This window comes from Microchirus variegatus, assembly GCF_963457635.1.
Source record: "Microchirus variegatus genome assembly, chromosome: 7".
Lineage (NCBI taxonomy): Eukaryota > Metazoa > Chordata > Actinopteri > Pleuronectiformes > Soleidae > Microchirus > Microchirus variegatus.
Genome location: NC_139808.1, coordinates 26,118,928 through 26,134,608, shown reverse-complemented (window position 1 = coordinate 26,134,608; position 15,681 = coordinate 26,118,928).

The window sequence follows — 15,681 nt, the reverse complement described above, 5'->3', positions numbered from 1 at the left end:
ATATATGTTACTAATTTATGAAATGAATGAATGAACAGAATGTATGCGATACAAAAACATAAAGATTTTTTTTTTAAGAAAACCAAATTATTGTCTTAGTCCGACTAAAATTGAGCTAGTCTTAGTGGGACTAGCTCAATTTTAATCTCCACCTCCGTAGTGGAGCTAAGCTTAGTCTGACTAACGAGTTTACGTGACGTAAAGAAAACCAAATTATTGTCTCAGTCGGACTAAAATCTAACGTTGTTAGTAAAGTTAATAAAAATAAAAAATAAAAAATAAATATTTTTAAGAAAACCAAATTATTGTCTTAGTCGGACTAAAACTGAGCTAGTCTTAGTGGGACTAGCTCAAGGACTAGACTTAGTCTGACTAAAGAGTTTACATAACATAAAGAAAACCGAATTATTGTCTCAGTCCGACTAAAATCTAAAATCTGTTACTTTCTTTTTTTTTTTTTACAAAATATTGTGAGGTTACCAAAGACAAAAAGTTAAACGTTACACCGATTAAAATGTGAAAGTTACTTGTGTTGTGTCTCGTTACAAAAACATGTTACAATTATGTAAAAATGTACTTATTTTATCCCCAAAAAAGTTACAAAATATTGTAACGTTACAAAATAATTTTTACGAACAATATGTGAAATGTAACGTTAAAGAAGGGGATTATCGTAACATCGTAACAAAATTACATTAGTTACCAAAATGTGTACAAAATCATAACACAACGTAAGTTTACGAAAGATACACAAAATGACTTCTGTTATCAAAAATGTTACGTGATATTCTATTTAAAAAAAAACGTAATGTCATAAAAAGATTCGACTAATTTTAAATTAATCTCAGATTGAAAATGATAAATGAGATTATGGTAGATAAATGAGAGAGAGCACAACTTGGACACATGCTGGCGCCCCCTTGTGGCACTTGAAAATAAATCGTTAGGACTGTATGCTGGCTTGAGTGACAGTTATCGTGTTAAATTGATTTTTCCCACATATCCTTTTTATCGCGATAATATTGTTGTTGTTTTAAATATCTTGTTCCCATGTGATACATGTGATACATGAATTAATGAGTTGGTTTTTTTTTATCGTGATAATACCGTTGTTTTTTTTATGTTTCCAGGTGAAACATGAATGAAAGAATGAATGTCAGTTTCTTTGGCTGCAGCCAAACTCAGCTCTCATCACATTCTCGCAATATCCCACACAAAGAGCGCGTGTCACGGTGTTTGAATCAGACTCTGCAGGTGAGAGACACACACACACACTCTCACACACACAGAGAGAGAGAGAGAGAGAGACATTGTATCGCGGTGATTGCTCTCTCTCTCTCTGCAGATGAAAGAGCTCCAGTCATTAACTCGTCTCAAAGCCGTGACAATCGTCGCCGCTAATATCGCGCTGATGATGCGCTAATCCACGACGTCATCGAGGCTTTGCGGCACATTGTGTCGCCCGTAGCAACACAAAGCACAACGACACGTTCTTTCTCTCATTATTAAACGACGAGATCCGCAGAAATATGACACTTTTGTGAATAATAGCGGCGTTTAATTGACGATTAACGGATACATATTTAATGTTTAATCATAAAATAACGCGGGTTTATTATGATAATTATTATTATTATATATGATTATATGATTATTGCAATTGTTATTATTTATAATAAAGCGACGCATTTCATACACGTGCATTTAAATAAATGCTGCAAAAAAACACAGAATCCACATCATTATTATGATTATCACCGCTTAATAAATATATGTATGAGTGGATATTGTTGTATTTTAACGTGTTAATGTATAGAATGTGTAGATGAGAAGCAGCGACACTGACCTGCAGAGAAACAGCGGCGGAGACTTCACACACGAGCCGGACAACGTGGATCCATGTGATTCACCGAGAAGCTTTAGAAATAAAACACATTTAAAAAGAAATAAATAAGAATAACGACATAAAAGAGTGTGTGCGTGTGTGTGTGTGTGTGTGTGTGTGTGTGTCTAAGTGTGTGTGAGTTGTGCAGACTGCACAGCCTGAATCCACAGCTCTGTGAATATGAGGAGGAAGAAAAAAAACTTGTGTGGTCGTGTATGAGACTGAGACACACACACACACACACACACACACGGCAACGTAATGGCACGTCAGCCAACATGAGCGCGAGGCTTCCGGTTTACACACACACACTCTGGCACCAGTACCTTCAGCAGCTCCCAGGAGAGGATTCATATATTGTTTGACCTTTTATTGTTTTGGTTTGCTATTTTTGGCTGCAATTATTTATATTTTTATTAAAGATCTTTGTCCAACTGTTAAAAAAACATATATATATATATAGACACTAATTTTGCTATTGTCCATATGTGATTGAATCAATAAAGTACATTTTTATGTTATTATTAAAGCACATGCAGTAATGAAATAAAAAAGAGCTTTATTGAAAATAAGCAAAAACATGTCCATAAAGGGACATTGCAAATAGAATTTGTATTTAAAAACAAACACTTCTGAGAGGCCACTTGTGTAAAAGATGATTAATTCTTTTAAAAATAAACATAAGCTATTATATTGTTGAGTTTTTTGGGGGGAGAACTGAGTGTAAACAAACACACAAACACTGCTGTGTCCTCTTACATCTTTGATTTCACTTCACCTTTGTTTGTTAAATTCTGTAAAGAGTCTCAGTCTCGCGCTTATAATTGACTTACAGAGATTTTATCCGCCCCTCCCTCTCTGTCCTCTCTCGCTCTTTACATCCATCCACAACTTTGTGTGCGTGCGTGTGTGTGCGCGCGTGCGTGTGTGTGTTAAAACATGCAAAGCCCCTGAAATCTCCTGCACGCGACCTGCCCGGGCTCGTGCTGCAGGATCCAGGCAGGTGCAGACGCAGAAGAAGAAGAGGAAAAAGAAGGGGTCGCGAGGACCTTTTTTTTGTTTGTTTTGTTTTTTTGCAGCTCGCGCTCCCCAGAGTGCGCACACACACACACACACAAAGAGAAGAGAAAAGAAAAGAAAAGTCTGACTGAATTAATAACATTTGTTTGACAAACATGTGACTCAAGCTGCAGCAAGATGACTTTGTAGGATTTATATATATATATATATATATATATATATATATATATATATATATATATATATATATATATATATATATATATATATATATATGTGCATTTAATGACATGAGTGACATATTCTATACATGTCCATATCTGACACACAATGACAGAATGTAGGTTAACCTTTATATCAGGAACTATCATAAAACACTTCATACTGTCTTAAAACCTTTTAATATTGTACTTTTTCTTCTTATCATCATTATTATTATTAGTTGCAGTAGTAGTAGTAGTAGTAGTAGTAGTAGTAGTAGTAGTAGTAGTAGTAGTAGTAATTTAAAAAAAATATATATATATATATACATACAAATCTCACTTTCTCACTCTGCTGGATGAATATTGCATTTAGACATTTGTAAAATATATCATTTTACTTTGTATTTTACTTTAATACTATACTATAATAGCATCAATGACTATAAGCAAGTGCATACAATAAGTATGATACAGTATGTGCGTACTATTATTTACACACATACCGTCTATATACATATACACTCTCTCTCATATATACACATTTACACATATAGTCTAGTGTTTTAATATATATATATATATACAGTATAAGCATATATATACTGTACATATATGTACTGTGTTTAAGTACTCATATACACAGACTGTCTCTCTGATATATATATATGCATACATATACATAAACACACATATATAGTCTCTATATTCAATACTATAGCAATACGTACTGTACATACATATATGTATATATACACACACACATATATATGCATGTATGTGTGTTTAAGTACTCATATACAAATACTGTCTCTCTGATATATATATGCATACATATACATAAGCACACATATATAGTCTCTATATTCAATACTATAGCAATACGCACTGTACATACATATATGTATATATACACACACACATATATATGCATGTATGTGTGTGTTTAAGTACTCCTATACACACGCATACTGTATATACATACACACATATATACATATACACATATGCGTGTATTTAAGTACTCGTATACACACACACATATATATACATGCATGCATACTCATATACACACACATACCGTCTATTTAGACACACACACGCACACACACACACATATATGCATGTATGTGTGTGTTTAAGTACTCCTATACACACGTATACTGTATATACATACACACATATATACATATACACATATGCGTATATTTAAGTACTCGTATACACACACATATATACATGCATGCATACTCATATACACACACATACCGTCTATTTAGACACACACACACACACACACATATATGCATGTATGTGTGTGTTTAAGTACTCATATATACACGCATACTGTATACACACATATATATACATACACATATGCATGTATGCGTGTATTTAAGTACTCGTATACACACGTATACTGTTTATATACACACATATATATGCATACACACCCATATATATATATATATATATATATATATATACATACATGCATGCATTTAAGTACTCATATGCACACACATACCGTCTATTTACGCACACACATACCGTCTATTTACACACACACACACACTATAGCAAATGATAAGTGAGAATAGTTATCGTTATTATTATTAAATAAAATGTGAGTTATCGAGTTAATATGAACATCATGACTTGTTTTGTTAATCTGTGCATGTTAGAATATGCAGACTGCATGAGGAGCCACGGCCCTTCCCTTCCCTTCCCTTCCCTTCCCTCTCTCCTCCTGATTATTACCGGGGGTAATATTTCATCGGCAGCGCGCAATCTTTGTTCCGTGTGAAGATAATAAATGGCCCTAATCGTTATCAGCGCTCACTGCTGGGGGCGCGAGGGGCGCGAGGAGCGGCGGCGGCGGCGGCGGCCGCGGCTGCGCGAGGAGCGGGAGGAGCGCGCGCGGGTGCTCCAAAGTGCTGCTGAATAAATTGGTGTTTCTTATCTCTCGCTCCCAGATTATCACCGCCTTTTCAAACTTGCACAACAAATACATTCAATGCATCTAATGCATCATTTGTGCGCCGGGGGAGATCCTGCAGTTTGATATAGAGACAGATTACAGGCGCGCAGGGAATGAGAAATATTTACACGCTTTATACGCTGCAGCCGCTCACCCTATATATATATATACTTATATATATATATATTTATATACACAATATGTATAGGTTGAGACCGGAGCCAGTTTACTCAGTGACCATGGCCACGAGTGCACACTCTTTAACATATCAATACATGTTCTATATTAAACCTATCACTGATGTGATGTAGGATCCTTATCTGTGTGATTAGTTCCAAAGGCCGCGCCATTTTACGCAAGAAATCACAATCTGTCACTAACACACGGGGAAAGAGGTTTTTTTTTAAAAAAAAGAACACAAAAAAATATATAAGAATAAAGAATATTCGCCTCTATATTCGAAAAACTATATATATACTATGTTAATATGTAGTATTTGCTCCATTCATACATGTGAAAATGCATGCGTCACTTCCCCCTTTGTGAGACTAATAAAGGATTATCTAATCTAATCTTACCTTGTTTTATTTTTATCTTATCTTCTATAGATTAAAGCATTGTATTATTAATTGTTAAATTAAGAAAACACTGCAACGCTGTATAGAAGAAATAACACTGTAATATACACATGTGAGAATAAAGGGATTATATGAACTATCCCGTGCAGAATATGTGTTCATATATATACGAGTTAAAGTATAAATCTGTTCTTATTTAACACGTAAATTCAATTTAAAAACTGTCAAATTGTGAGTGATAAAAATATATATATTATTTTTTGTATTATTATGATTTCTTTGTTGTGTCGTTATCTTTATCTTCACAGAATAAAATGCAGATACGTGAGATTGATAAGATCGATTTTGCCGCATGTGAAAATGTCACGTCGAGTCTCTGCGTCACATTAACGCTCTTGCACGTTTACGCTGTTTCCTGATCAGATATACTCCTATTTCTTTAGATATTTAATATTGCATAGAATAATAATTCACATTCTCTTCATTTAATCTTGTAAATGTGTGACTTGAACATATTTAAGTTGTTTTCCTGTGCTCTTCAACACATGGAAAACACATTGTGTGTGTGAACGGGCCTCACTCAGGCCTCGTTTCCATTAACACCTCACACTCTCTATGTGTCAGATTATATCATTTAAAACATCACAGACATATAGTTATTATTATTATTTTTTAATGCGCTTCCTCTCTCTCTCTCATCAATGACCTTTTTCGACAAAACGCTGATTTAAATCCTTTATTCAGGACACAAATGTAATGACGCTGCGCCTGTAATCTGGCGCGAGATATAATTTAATAGTTATGAGGGACACTTATGTGTCATAATAAAAAAAATTTAAAAAAGGACAACATTTTCCAATGCGCACGCACTAACACTAACACATACACACACACACGCACACACTCTTCCCTTTTAATACCGCGGCATCTCCACCGGCCCTGCTGCTCTGATGGTTTCCTAGACAACCGAGATAACGCTGCAGCAGTTTTCCATATCGGTCCCGGAGTCTATTATTGCGCGGGATTAGCTCTCTTTCCGAAAAGGTCATGCACAAAGTCACCAAACCTGCCTTCTTTCTTTCTTTCTTTTTTTCCCTATCCTCCCTTCCTCCTCCTCCTCTCTGCACTATAACATCCTCTCCTCATCATCATCATCATCATCATCCTCTCACATTCATAAACACACGCGCGCGTCCACGTTCGTCTAATGCACACGTGTGCGTTTCCACCGCTGCCTGCAAAACAAGAGGATTTAAAATCTAACAGTCAAATCCTCTCTGCAGGAGGAGCTGCAGGCAGAAGCAGGAGGATGTGCTGTTATATAACGACACCTGGTGGTCAAAGCAATGCCTGCAAACAGCACCACCTTCAAAGCCATTTTTTATCCTGTTTTTATTGCCTTTTTTCAGGTCCAGGAAAGTCACAGAGATAAGGTTGCGGTTATTAAATTCTGGCCTGAAACTTACATATATTTACAAAAATGTGAGCATTTCTTAAAATATTTTACAACTATGTGTTACTAAACTAGAGTATCTTACACATGGCGGCTTTTAAATCGCCTTTAATGCCATTGTTTTTACACAGTTTCTCAATCCTGGTCCTGTTTTCCTCTGACAGTTTAAATCAGGTGTGTTTGGAGCAGGAAAACATCTAACATTTAGGCTAAACTATAAACTAAACTTTAGAAATAAATTATCTTTATATGCAAAAATATCAGTTACAAGCGCATATGAATGAGATGAATTTGCACTGCCGTCTTATTTTCTTGTAATCTCTGTACATCTGTAACCTAAATCTTGTTCGTTTCTGGCCAAAAATTCATAAAACAAACAAAACAAACACCAGTCGGACATTTATTTTCTAAGAAACCCTACAATGAAAATCACAAATATAAAAAAAAGATGACAAAAATGATTTAGTATGAGTCACCTGAGGCCTCTTCATCCTCTGACACATGATCTGTTATCACAGGTGCAACATGAGTGACAATAACTTCATTGTACACCAGCTGTGAAACCGTCTAATATCTTCCAAATGGTAATTTGTCTTGGGAATAATACACAACTCCTTATATGTAAATCCTGTGGGCGGGTCTTAAGTGTTGTTGAGTCAAAGTTATGATTCATGTCTTTCATCACATTTTTAGTCAGGATATAAAGTAGCAATAATTGTGCAGAAGTCACGAAAAATTAGAGCGTAAATACAAATTTCACAAATTCAATCCGATTTTAAACATTTTGAGTACTTTTTGCTCAGGTGCGTTTATACAGTTGGTGAAAATGTTGTGTTGAAAAAAGATTTATGATACTCTGTATAGACTGGAAAAGAGCTGAAACTATTAATTCCTTAAAAAAGTTTACTGATATTATTAATCAAGTAAGAAAGAGGTTCATTTTCCCATTGACTTTCATGCAAATGGAGTTAATTTTGCACCATCAGGTCACAGTCGCCCCCTCTGGTCAGGCACTTCATTACATCTTCAGTATTGATCATTAAAAGGGAATACTTTTGTGACACTGACTGATCAATAATCTGACCGTCTCTGACCAATCAGTGACTGGCAGTCGGTTGACGTCACATTTTAGAACCTTCCCAGAGCAGGTACTAAATAAAGCAACAGGTACCAGATGCTATCACTCGTGGAAAAGCAAAACAAACAAACAAATACAAGTCATGCTAGTCGTGCATGAAAAGCGCAAATTCATTGATTAATTGAATCCTCCCACAGCTGCCACATCCCCTGCACTTACGCTCCCTCACTTAGCTCTCAGCCCACTCTCTTGGCATTTTCCGAACTCGGGCATTGGGCAGAGTTAAGCCCAATTTATACTCCTGCGTAAAGTGCTCTACGTAGGTTACTGAGACCCCTCTACGTCGCCCGAGAGCCTCTGCGTCGTTTTGCGCAGCCGGAGACGACGGGAAACATAAAAATATTTATTTCAGGTGAGAAACGGCCACTGTTTCAATGTTATTCCATTGCAACAACAACAACAACAAAAACAGTCTTTCTCTTACGGACGCTATTGCTCACTGTAGCCAAAAAGCACAACAACCTCGCGTAGCGACCCCTACTGATTGGGCGGGAAATGCAGTGCGTATCCGGCACCATGTCGGAGACGTATAATGTGGCCTTTAGTCTCCCTCACTTAGCTCTCAGCCCGCCCTCTTGGCATTTTTCAAACTCCTGCATAGGGAAAATTGAAAGTAAGTATCTTCCAGGAATCAATACCCAGCTCTACAACCCACTGTTTATACATCATGTATTAAAATGCTGAGTTTCAGATGCTTCCATCATCAGCAGACAGAGACTGTGGAAAAACTCTCCTCCAGTTTCATTTCAGTATCACTTTAGTTGTTAATTTCAGCCACAACTGGGAAAAAAAACTCAGAGCAACTCAGAAAACAGCAGCGGGGCCTTAATGAAGCTGCGTGCAGACGGAGAGTGAGCGCACAGCTGGAATGTTCCAGCTGGGATTCCCGGTGGCTGGACAGGAAGTCAGAGGAGCTCTGACAGGAAGTGTGTGTGCGCGGCCCGCAGAAAAAGAGAGGGAGACGTTTCCTGTTGGCTCGCCCACACACACACACACACGGTTTAAGGACGCTTACACCCAGAAAAGTTGTACATACCAGGCATGTTAACGCTCTCCCGCCTCTCTGAATGATCGGAATGCCATTAGAGGACAGTGGTAAGCCAAGACAGTATACATGTACCGGGAGGAGGGGTGGTGGTGGGGGGGTAGGATTTTGTCACAGGATGCAGATGTCACCATATAAAGTGAAACTTCCTGCCCATCAAAGCAGCCAGCGCCACTTTAATGGACTCGCCATCTGCTGCCCGCAACAGAAAGTGAGTCCAAAAGTGTCGAGAAAAGATTCAAGAGGGAGAGGAGGTGACATGAGGAGAGAGAAGGGGGAAGATGTGATGGAGAGATATGTGGATTGCAAGAGGAAAAAATCTCTTTGTCTTCTCCTGAGCTCAGTGGACAATCAAAGTTTCCTATCAGCTGTGGAGTAGGGGAAATTGGCTGCCCTGGGAAGGAGAGGGCCACTCACACAACCAATGGGAAGTGCCCCTGTCACTCTAATCAGGTCTGATAGAGAAAGTAGGAAATGTACGTGTGTGCTGGTGGAGGACTGTGTGCGTGTGTGTGTGTGTGTGTGTGTGAGTGTGTGAGCACATCCTTTAGAAGAGAGGCTTTGTTTCACTCATGAGATCCAAGATGATAGCACAGACCAGAGGGTTCCTCTCAGTGACCCACTGACCTGCATGTTTTAGACGTTTCCCTGCTCTGACACACCTGGTTCAAACGGTCAAACTCATCATCTAAATATACGCTAGCGTTCAAAAGTTTGGGGTCATTTGTACAATTTTTTTTTTTGGTGTTTTCCATTAAAGGTGAAGTAAGTAAGTTTATAGTGACATCTAGAGGAGAGGCTGAAATTTTGAGCTACGGTATCCTCAGCCGGTCAAATGTCGTCCTCGTCGTCTTTCTCCGTGTCAGCAGATGAGGTTCTAGTATTTATTCAGATGTATACGTGTGTCTTTTGTATATCGTATTAGCACGTATAAGATAGCGAAACACTTTTTTTTTTCATACTGTGTTAGCGTTATAATGGCTAATAGCGAGCTAGGTGCACGTTCACACAAACTATCACCACAATAACTGGTAATGATAGTTATTTCACATCGCCGTTTCGGTAGACCTGTCAGAAGCCGGAGAGGGCGAGCTACCGCGGCCGTAGCAGACGGCTTTTCCACTCTGTTTATACCTCAGACTTCCTGCTCCGTCAGTGGAGGCGGGACTTCCGCTACAAGTAAAGCGACGCTCGATTTTGTTCTCTCGGGTTTGTCCTAACAGGCTCCGGTAGAAACATGGCATCTCGCTGCCAACAGTGGCAATGCAACAGCGGCCCGCGACCATGTTATTTTTACATGACTTTTTGAAACACTACGAAAAAAGTGGATTTTGGGTCATATTAACCCATAAAGGCTGCGCAGTGTCCCTTTAAACATCACACTTTTATTCAGCAAAAGAGCTGGAAAATTAATAGAAAATACAGACGATAAAATACCGTAAATATGTCTGTAAACATGCATTTCCTTGAGGGGGGAAGAACCCCTGCAAAATCGGTGCGAAATAAACCCAAAGCTGACGATGTGGACCCACCTGTCTGCTCTCCAAGTCGATCTTGTTGCCGAGCACCACGAAGGGGGAGTTCTCGGGGTCTCGAGGTGCTGGCCTGGATCAAGAAATCGTCCCTTCAGCCGTCGAGGGTCTTGAAGGTGTTGGGCGCGTTGACATCGAAAGACCAGGACGCAGCAGTCTGCTCCGCGGTAGAACGCCACGCCTAAAGACTGGAACCTCTCCTGACCGGCTGTGTTCCACATCTGTGACACCAAAACAAGGAGAGGCAAAGAGGTTAAACTGGAGATGGTAGTTCCGTTTATTCCATGATGTCACCTACAAGTTGACTATGTACATTACTTATCAAAAGTTGGGGGTCACCTATACAATTTTTGTTGCGTTTCCCATTAAAAGTCACACTTTTATTCATCAAAAGAGTTGCAAAATGAATCGAAAATATAGTCAAGACATTGACAAGATTAGAAATAATGACTTTGCTTTGATCAAAGAAGCAGCAAAACTGTTTTCAGCTGTGCTAACATCACTGCACAAGGGTTTTCAAGGGTTTTCTAATCATCCAATAGCCTTCTAACGTGATTAGCAAACACAATGTACCATTAGAACATGGGAATGGGCCTCTATGCACCTATGTACATATTCCATTAAAAACCAGACGTTTGCAGCTAGAATAGTCATTTACCACATTAACCCTAGAACACCATTGCCATCAAAGCAAATAAATGTATGTGATTTTCATGAAAACCAAGTCGTCTTCATTATTATTTTTTTTCTTTTCAGAATTTATTGTTCCCAAATTCCTAAATGGTGCTCTTCTTTCATTTTGTTAGACATGACACAATTTAAAATCTACTCAAATTTGTTATGTTTTGATATATTTTGATGACAAGTACACGTTTTTTTGGGTGTATTTATTATCTCTGGTAAAAATCACCCGGTGTTAGTGATGGTGTTTTGAATTTGAGCGATAGTGTTCTAGGGTTAACAATGTATTATGAGTGTATTTCTAATTCATTTAATGTTATATTCATTGAAAAATAATGTGCTTTTCCGTCAAAAATGAGGACATTTCTAAGTGACCCCAAACTTTTAAACGGTAGTTCAAATTCATCTGAATCCGGTGTGTTAGAGCAGGGAAACATCAAAAACATGGAAGGACAGTGGGTCACCAGCATCAGGATTGAATGGGCATAGAATAAATTTAAAAAATGGACACAGTCTTCCATTTCGTGCCATTCGTCAGGTGCAGATTAACACGCAGGCAACAATGCAATGAAACGTATTGGATTAGACAGCTTTTGGTAATCCTGGTCCTTAGGAACCCACTGCGCTGCATGTTTTAGGTGTTTCCCTGCTCCGACACACCTGGTTCAAATAACTCATCATCAAGCTCTGTAAAAGCCTGATAATTACTCTTTCATTTGAATCGGGTGTGTTGTCGCAGGGCAGTGGGTCTCTGAGGACCAAGACTGGAATACACTGCATTAGAAGAAGAGCCAATTAACTCCTAATTCACAAGACAAATGCAAAATATACGCAAAAGTATCAAAATATAGGAAAAAATATAACCATTAAGATGAATAAAATACAATGTAAGGTCCAGAGCTAAAGAAAAGAAAATAAGAATTAGAATATAAAAATGCATGTGAATGAATATATTTTCATTCACATACATATCTATCCATCTAGATAGATAGATAGATAGATAGATAGATAGATAGATAGATAGATAGATAGATAGATAGATAGATAGATAGATAGATAGATAGATAGATAGATAGATAGATAGATAGATAGATAGATAGATAGCTATCGCCCCTTTTAAGCTACCTAGCCACAGGGTCGTACCCATGTTCCCCGTTTTTCCCAAAAAAGGTCCTATGTTCCCCGCTTTGTATGTGACCGGGGAACATTGAACCCTTTTTCTAAAAAAGGATTCTCCCCTGTCACATACAAAGTGGGGTACATAGGACCTGGGGAACATAGGTACGGCCCCCTAGCCACCACCAAAGCTAGCTAGGCAGTTTAAATTGGGCAACTCTTTGCAGTTATTTGACGAAAGCAAAGTTTGAAGATACAAAAATCATTATTTCTAATCTTGTCAATGTCTTGACTATATTTTCTGTTCATTTCGCAACTCTTTTGATGAATAAAAGTGTGACTTTTAATGGAAAACACAACAAAAATTGTACAGGTGACCCCAGCTAGATATTTACATAGCTAGCAAGATAAAGCAAGCAAGACTGGTAGATATTGTTTAGCAAAGACAAAGAAAGTCTGAGATGAGATGAGATTAGATAGATAGATAGATAGATAGATAGATAGATAGATAGATAGATAGATAGATAGATAGATAGATAGATAGATAGATAGATAGATAGATAGATAGATAGATAGATAGATAGATAGATAGATAGATAGATAGATAGAACTAGGCCTTAATCCTGAAAAAAGCCCTTTAAAGTTGTACACAAACACAGTCTGGTTTCCATGACTTTCTCACAAAGTCTCCTCATTGGGAATCACTGCTGTAATATATATGCCAGGCCTGTATGTGGCGCTGTAACACTGCCGTCATGAAAATACACTCAACACTGGGAGAGGAAGCCACCTAGCATGCGCAAGCTAACATACTGTGTACATACAAATAAAGAAGAACACAAAATACAACAAAAATGAACAGCAGGCCCTATGATATTATCATTTTCCCAAACTTATGTAGTAGTTGTTGACACAAAAAAACAAGAGTGGAATTTAAAAACACAACTATAGAGTGTTGCTGACTCACAGAGCAGCTGATGTGGAGAGGATATTTACATTTAAACACTGGATTCGCAAAGACATTTCAACAGGATGGATAACAAGATAATGGAGGGGTTTTCCTACACAAATAAAGATATAATAGAAATCTGCATTTTGACTGAATTCAGCAAAGTAGTCAGATTATTAAGTGAAAAGGTTCAACTCACAGCATCAGCAGTGTAATCCACATCTGTACAATCCTGTGCCATCTCTGCAGGTCTTCAAACACGGGAATCCATTGACGTTAAAAAAAAAAATAAACGTGAAAAAGAGTGAATTTTAACACACAGTGAGTGACAGAGAAGTTCTTCAAATTGTTTGGCGGGAAAACAGAGGGTCAAAGTGCTTCAGGGCCCGGTTTATATAACCTAGGGGGTGTGGTTAGAAGTGACTGACAGCTGATTGCAGGTAGTGGGTGGAGCCTTGTGATTTTGAACAGGAACTTTGAGATTTTGTGGTTTCTGGTGTTTATATTGGCCTGCGTTGTCTGTTCTATTCTCAAATAAGGAAAATATAGCCTTATAGACAAGAAAGTGTTTGAGTCTGAGAGGAAATGATTAATTTTTTTAAGGAAAAGCACTTTTCTTCGATGAATATAACATAAAATGAATCAGAAATACACTCTATACATTGTTAATGTGGTAAACGACTATTCTAGCTGCAAACGTCTGGTTTTTAATGGAATATGTACATAGGTGTATAGAGGCCCATTTCCAGTGTTCTAATGTGTTTGCTAATCGTGTTAGAAGACTATTGGATGATTAGAAAACCCTTGTGCAATGATGTTAGCACAGCTGAAAACTGTTTTATTTGGAATAAAAATCATTATTTCTAATCGTGTCAATGTCTTGACTATATTTTCTGTTCATTTCGCAACTCTTTTGATGAATAAAAGTGTGACTTTTAATGAAAAACACAACAAAAATTGCATAGGGTAGCCCAAACTTTGATTTCACAGAATCTAACTTTACTTCGAGTTACTTCTTATTTTATGTTGATGTAAACAATAATACTGCACTTGACCCAACCTTAATCATTTGCCTTGATCCAAATGATTGTCTTAACATTTTAGTGATTGAACCAAACCAATAAATTGAAATTGAACCTTGCCAGCTATTGCCCCTTTTAGGCTAGCTAGCCACCACCAAAGCTAGCTAGCTAGCCAGCTTAAATCGGGCTACTCTTTGCAGTTATTTGACGAAAGCAAAGTTTGAAGATACAAAAAATCATTACTTCTAATCTTGTCAATGTCTTGACTATATTTTCTGTTAATTTTACAACTCTTTTGATGAATAAAAGTGTAACTTTTAATGGATTACAACAAAAATTGTATAGGTGAGCCCAAACTTTGACTTCACAGAATCTAACCTGAGTTACTTCTTATTTTATGTTGACGTAAACAATAATGCTAATAATTATTTGCCTTGATCCAAATGATTGTCTTAACATTTTAGTTATTGAACCAAACTAATAAATTGTAATTGAACCTTGCCAGCTATCGCCCCTTTTAAGCTAGCTAGCACCACCAAAGCTAGCTTAAATTGGGCTACTCTTTGCAGTTATTTGACGAAAGCAAAGTTTGAAGATACAAAAATCATTACTTCTAATCTTGTCAATGTCTTGACTATATTTTCTGTTCATTTAACAACTCTTTTGATGAATAAAAGTGTGACTTTTAATGGAAAACACAACAAAAATTGAATAGGTGAGTCCACACTTTTGAACGGTAGTGTAAGTGACAAACATAAAGGCTTTCATGTACAATTTAATGACTAACTTCTTTAAATTACTATCTCCTATTTCCCCAGGCTTCACGTTTCAAACCATGAAGGCTACGTCCATTTTTTTTTCAAAGTCCAAAAGTAGCATCAGACCTTCATCTGCAGCTTATCCTCTCCTCGCTGAGGGACACATGTACATAGGAGCCACGTGGGGCCACGTTGTTTGGCAAAAACTGGAACGGTTTCCCCCCACGAGAGGCGTGCAGCACGGGCGCTTTGATGGAGCGCCATGTGGCAGAGATCAGTGGGTCTTAGTGGAAGCTGTGGACAGTTAGCGAGGACGGATTAGC